This window comes from Rhincodon typus, chromosome 17 (assembly GCF_021869965.1).
Source record: "Rhincodon typus isolate 14 chromosome 17, sRhiTyp1.1, whole genome shotgun sequence".
Taxonomy (NCBI): domain Eukaryota; kingdom Metazoa; phylum Chordata; class Chondrichthyes; order Orectolobiformes; family Rhincodontidae; genus Rhincodon; species Rhincodon typus.
In genome coordinates this window covers 61,161,365-61,167,439 of record NC_063348.1, presented here as the reverse complement: position 1 = coordinate 61,167,439, position 6,075 = coordinate 61,161,365, and positions in this window count along the sequence as shown.

Below are 6,075 nucleotides of genomic sequence, written 5' to 3'. Positions count from 1 at the left end.
ACATAGAAGATAGGGGCAGGAGGAGGCCATTCAGCCCTTCAAGCATGCTCCATCATTCTTCACAATCATGGCTAATTGTCAACTTAGTAACCTAATCCTGCTTTCTCCTCATAACCTTAGATCCCACGCGCCCTAGATGCTATATCTATTCACCTCTTCTATTCATTCATGGGATGGGTACATCGTTGGATAGGCCAGTGTTTATTGTCCAAACCAAATTGCCTTGGAGAAGTTTATAATGAGCTACGTTTTTGGTCTTCTGCACTCTTTCATGGGGTAGGAACGCCCACAGTTCTGTTAGGAAGGGGGATCCATGATTTTAAGCCAGCATCAGTCCTGGTGCGTTACTGCACTGACACTACTGCCACTATCCAGATGCATCACAGCATGGTATGGCAACTGTTGTACCCAAGACCATAAGAAATTAGAGAGTTGTGAACACAGCCCAGTTAATCACACAAGCCAACCTTCAATCCATTGATTCCATTTATACTTCTCACTGCCTCAGAAAGGCAGCCAACATAATCAAAGACCCCTCCCACCCTGATTATAATCTCTTCCAGCCTCATTAGTCAGACACAAATTACAGAAGCGTAAATACATGGACCAACAGATTCAAGAACAGCTTCTTCCCATTGTTATTAGATTTCTGAATGGACCTTTCAATTTTAAAATTTAATGTTAACCTTGCTCTCTGTGCACCTTCTCTTCAGCTGTAACATTGTGTTCTATTACTCTTATGCACTTTGTCTCTGATTTGGTTTGGTTTGATTTATTGTCATGTGTACCTTAGTATAGTGAAAAGCTTTGTTTGCAAGCAGTAGGGCAGAGCATAATTAGCAAGTACATCCAGATCATACGGTGAAAAAAAACTTGGACAGAGGCATACAGGTTACACCATACAAGGTGTGCACTGGACAAGATCAACATTAACAAGATCAGCAATATTTGAAGTTACAGAGTCCATTCATCAGTCTAATAATGGCAGGGAAGAAGCTGTTCCTGAACCTGCCGATAAACGTGTTCAAGCTTCTGTATCTTCTGCCTGACGGAAGAGGTTGTAGGAGAACATTACCGGGGTGGGATGGGACTTCTCATGATGTTGGCAGCCTTTCTGTGCTGTAAATGGAAAGCGTAAATGGAGTCCGTGGTTGGTAGGTTGACTTCCCTGATAGTCTGGGCTGTGCAGGATCTGCCTGTACTGCACACAAAATAAAACCTTTCACTGTAACTAGGTACATGTGACAGTAATAAGTCAAATCAAAACAAAAAAGGGAGTGTGTATTCAAGGTGGTGGATAAGGTGCCAGTCAGATGGGTTGCTTTTTCCTGGATGATGTCAAGTTGTTTGAGTGGCTTTGGAGCTGCATTCATCCATGTGAATAGAGAGTATTCCATTATGCTGCTGACTTGTGCCAATATGTTGGTGGTGGACAGGCTCTGGGGAGTCAGGAGATGAGTTGCAATTTGCAGGATTCCTAGCTTCTGACCTGCTCTTGTAGCACAATATTTATATGACCAGAACAATTCAGTTTCTGCTCAATGGTAACCATCAGGATATGGAAAATGAGGTATTTAGTCATTGTAATACCATTGAACGTCAATGGTAATGCATAGCCATTCACTTGTTGGAGATAGTGATTGCCTGATACTTATGTGGCACATTACCAGAAGGATGTGGATGCTTTGGAGAGGCTACGGATAAGGTTTACCAGGATGTTGCCTAGTAAGGGGGGTTTTAGCTAGGAAGAAAGGTTGGACAAACTGGGTTTGTTTTCAGTGGAACGCAGCAGGTTTATAAGACTGTGAATGGCATCGATAGAGTGGAATGTATGAGACTTTTTCCCGGGGTGGAGGGGTCAATTACTAGGGGACACAGGTTCAAGGTGTTGGGGGAGCACAATGGGGAATGTTTAAAAGAGATATGCGAGGCAGGTTTTTCACACAGGGTGGTGAGTGACTGGAATGCATGCCAGAGGAGGTGGTGGAAGCAGACACGATAGCAGCACTCAAGAAGCACCTGGACGAATACAGTTTGGGTATGGAAGGGCAAAATGTGTCGACACAGACTTGGAGGGCTGAAGGGCCTGTTCCTGCGCTGTATTGTTCTTTGTTTCTTTTGTTCTTTGTCTTCATGCATTATCAGTGAACATCAGCCTTGTGATGTTGACAGAGCAGCTGCAGACAGTTGGATGGAGGACGCTATCCTGAGGCACTCCTGTAGAGATGTCCTAGAGCTAAGATTGACCTCCATAAACCATATAAGTCTTCCTTTGTGCTAGGTATGACTCCAAATAGCAGAGAGTCTTTCGCCCAATTCCCAAATCTAGTTTTGCTCGCACTCCCAAAGTTGTACAGGATTGACTGTTATCTTTATGTTGAGAGCATTCTCTCTCGCCTCACCTCTGGAGTTCAGTTAGACATAGAAAATCGAAGCAGGCAATTTGGCCCTTTGCAACTCCTCTGCCATTCAGTATGATCATGGCTGATCATTGAACTCTGTGAACTGTTCCTGCTTTCTCCCATACCTTTCATCCCTTTAGCCCTCAAAAATATATCTAACTCCTTTAAAACATTCAATGTTTGGTCTTAACTGCTTTCTGTGCAGAGAATTCCGGAGGCTCACCATTCTCTGGAAAAAGGAATTTCTTCTCATCTCAATCCTACATGGTCTCTCCCATATTCTTAAATTGTGACACCTGGTCTGGTCTCCCCAATCATCAGGAACGTTCCTACTGCATTTTCCCTGTCTAGTTCTCTTAGAAATTCATAGGTTCCCATGAATATCACATCATTCTTCTAAACTCCAGTGAATATAGTCTTAATTGATCCAATTTCTCTTAATATGTCAGTCCTATCATTCCAGGAATCAGTCTTGTATAACTGGCAATGTTCTAGGAATGTGACATCAAATTCCAGCATGGACGATGGTGAAATGTAAATTAAGTATGGGGTCTTGGTGCACACTGGTAATATTCCCTACCCTGATGAACCGCAAAGATAAAAAAAACCATAGTTGGGGATGTGTACAGGCCTCCAAACAGTAGTCAGGAGCTGGAGTGCAGGACGCACCAGGAGACAGAAAAGGTGTGTAAGAAAGGCAAAGTCATAGTGATCATGGGGGGATTTCAATATGCAGGTGGACTGGGAAAATCATGTTGATAGTGGATTGCAAGAAAAGGAGTTTGTGAAATGTCTACGAGGTGGCCTTTTGGAACAGCTTGTGGTGGAGCCCACAACGGAACAGGCAATACTGGATTTGGTGTTGTGCAATGAGGCAGACTTGATAAGGGAGCTTAAGGTAAAGGAACCCTTAGGAGGCAGTAATCATAATATGATTGAATTTACTCTGCAATTTGAGAGGGAGAAGATAGAATCAGAGGTAACGGTATTACAGCTGAATAAAGGTGACTACAGAGGTATGAGGGAGGAGCAGGGCAGAATTGACTGGAAGAGGAGCCTAGCAGGAAAGACTGTGGAACAGCAATGGCAGGAGTTTCTGGGAGTAATTCAGGAGACATAGCAAAAATTCATCCCTAGGAAAAAGAAGCCTGGTACAGGGCGGATGAGGCAACCATGGCTGGCTAAGGAAGTCAGGGAGAGCATAAAATCAAAAGAGAAAGCATATAATGTGGCGAAGGGCAGTGGGAAGCCAGAGGACTGGGAAGGTTACAAAGACCAACAGAGGACAATGAGAAAAGAAATAAGGAGGGAGAAGATTAAATATGAGGGTAAGCTAGCCAGTAATATAAATGAAGACTGTAAGAGTTTCTTTAGGTACGTAAAGGGCAAAAGAGAGGCAAAAGTGGACATTGGACCACTGGAAAATGACGGTGGAGAGATGTTAGTGGGGAACAAGGAAATGGCTGAGGAACTGCATAATTACTTTGTGTCAGTCTTCACAGTGGAAGACACGAGTAATATCCCAAAAATTCAAGAGAGTCAAGGGCCAGAGCTGAGTATGGTGGCCATCACTAAGGGGAAGGTACTAGCAAAACTGATTGGCCTGAAGGTGGACAAATCACCTGGACCTCATGGACTACACCCCAGAGTTCTAAAGGAGATAGCTGAAGAGATAGTGGAAGCATTAGTGATGATCTTTCAGGAATCACTAGAGTCAGGGAGGGTCCCAGAGGACTGGAAAATGGCTAATGTGACACCCCTGTTTAAAAAGGGAGTAAGGCAAAAGACAGAAAATTACAGGCTGGTTAGCCTAACCTTGGTCATGAGTAAGATGTTCGAGTCCATTGTAAAGGATGAGATTTCTGAATATTTGGAAGTGTATAGTAAAATAGGGTAAAGTCAGCATGGTTTCATCAAGGGGAGGTCATGCCTGACAAATCTGTTAGAATTCTTTGAGGAAGTGACAAGCAGGGTAGACTAAGGAGAGCCAATGGATGTTATCTACCTGGACTTCAAGAAGGCCTTTGATAAGGTGCCCCACAGGAGGCTGCTGAGTAAGATAAGGGCCCATGGTGTTAGAGGCAGGGTGCTAGCATGGATAGAAGATTGGCTGTCTGGCAGAAAGCAGAGAGTGGGGTTGAAAGAGTCTTTCTGACGATGGCAGCTGGTGACAAGTGGTGTTCCACAAGGGTCAGTGCTGGGATCACAACTTCTCACTTTGTACATTAATTATCTAGATGAAGGAACTGTGGGCATTCTGGCTAAGTTTGCAGACGATACAAAGATAGGTGGAGGGACAGGTAGTATTGAGGAGGCGGGAGGCTGCAGAAGGACTTGGATAGGTTTGGAGAGTGTGCAAAGAAGTGGCAGATGGAGTACAATGTGGGAAAGTGTGAGGTCATGCCCTTTGGTAGGAAGAATAAAAGCATGGAATATTTGCTAAATGGGGAGAAAATTCAGAAATCTGAAGTGCAAAGAGACTTGGGAGTTCTAGTCCAGGATTCTCTCAAGGTAAACTTGCAGGTTGAGTCAGTAGTCAGGAAGGCAAATGCAATGTAGGCATTTATTTTGAGAGGACTTGAATATAAAAGCAGGGATGTACTCCTGAGGCTTTATAAGGCTCTGGTCAGGCCACATTTGGAGTATTGCGGACAGTTTTGGGCTCCATATCTCAGGAAGGATGTACTGGCCCTGGAGTGGGTTCAGAGGAGGTTCATGAGAATGGTCACAGGAATGGATAGGTTAGCATATGAGGAACGTTTGAGGACTCTGGGACTATACTCATTGGAGTTTAGAAGGATGAGGGGGGATCTAATTGAAACTTTCAGAATACTGAATGGCCTGGACAGAGTGGATGATGGGAAGATGCTTCCATTGGTAGGAGAGTCTAGGACCCAAGGGCACAGCCTTTAGAGTAAAGGGAAAACCTTTTAAAATGGAAATAAGGAGAAACTACTTCAGCCAGAAAGAGGTGAATCTATGGAATTCACTGCCACAGAAGGCTGTGGAGGCCACGTCGTTGAGTACATTTAAGACTGAGCTAGATAGGTTCTTGATTGTCAAGGGGATCAAGGGTTACGGCGAGAAAGCGGGAGAATGGGGTTGAGGAACTTACCAGCCATGATTGAATGGCAGAGCAGACTCGGTGGGCCGAATGGTGTAATTTCTTCTCCTATGTCTTATAGTCTTATGGTCTCAGGCCAGAAGGTTGGGGTTCAAGTCCCACCTGGCCTGAAGATGTTAGCATAGTGGTAATGTCACTGAATTAGTAATCCAGAACCCCAGGTTAATAATTCTGAGGACATTAATTCAAATCCCACTTGGGCAAATGGTGAAATATATGTTCAATCAAAATGTGGAATAAAATGTTAGCCTTGTGGCAACTACGTAATCACAATCAATTGTTGGTGAAGCAGATGGATTTTTCAATGTCCTTTCAGGAAGGAAACCCTTTATCCTTTCTTGGACTAACCTGTGTGACTTCAGACCACAACATTGTGGTTGACTCTTAGCTGCCCCCTGGGCAATTGAAAAAGGCCAATAAATGCTGGCCTAGTGAGTGATACTCATCCATGAATGAATACGATAAAAAAATCACTGACATCAACAGTCAGTTTAAATGGCCTAATATAATTCAGTGTTTGTAAAACTAGCCAGCTTTCAAGCTATTAAA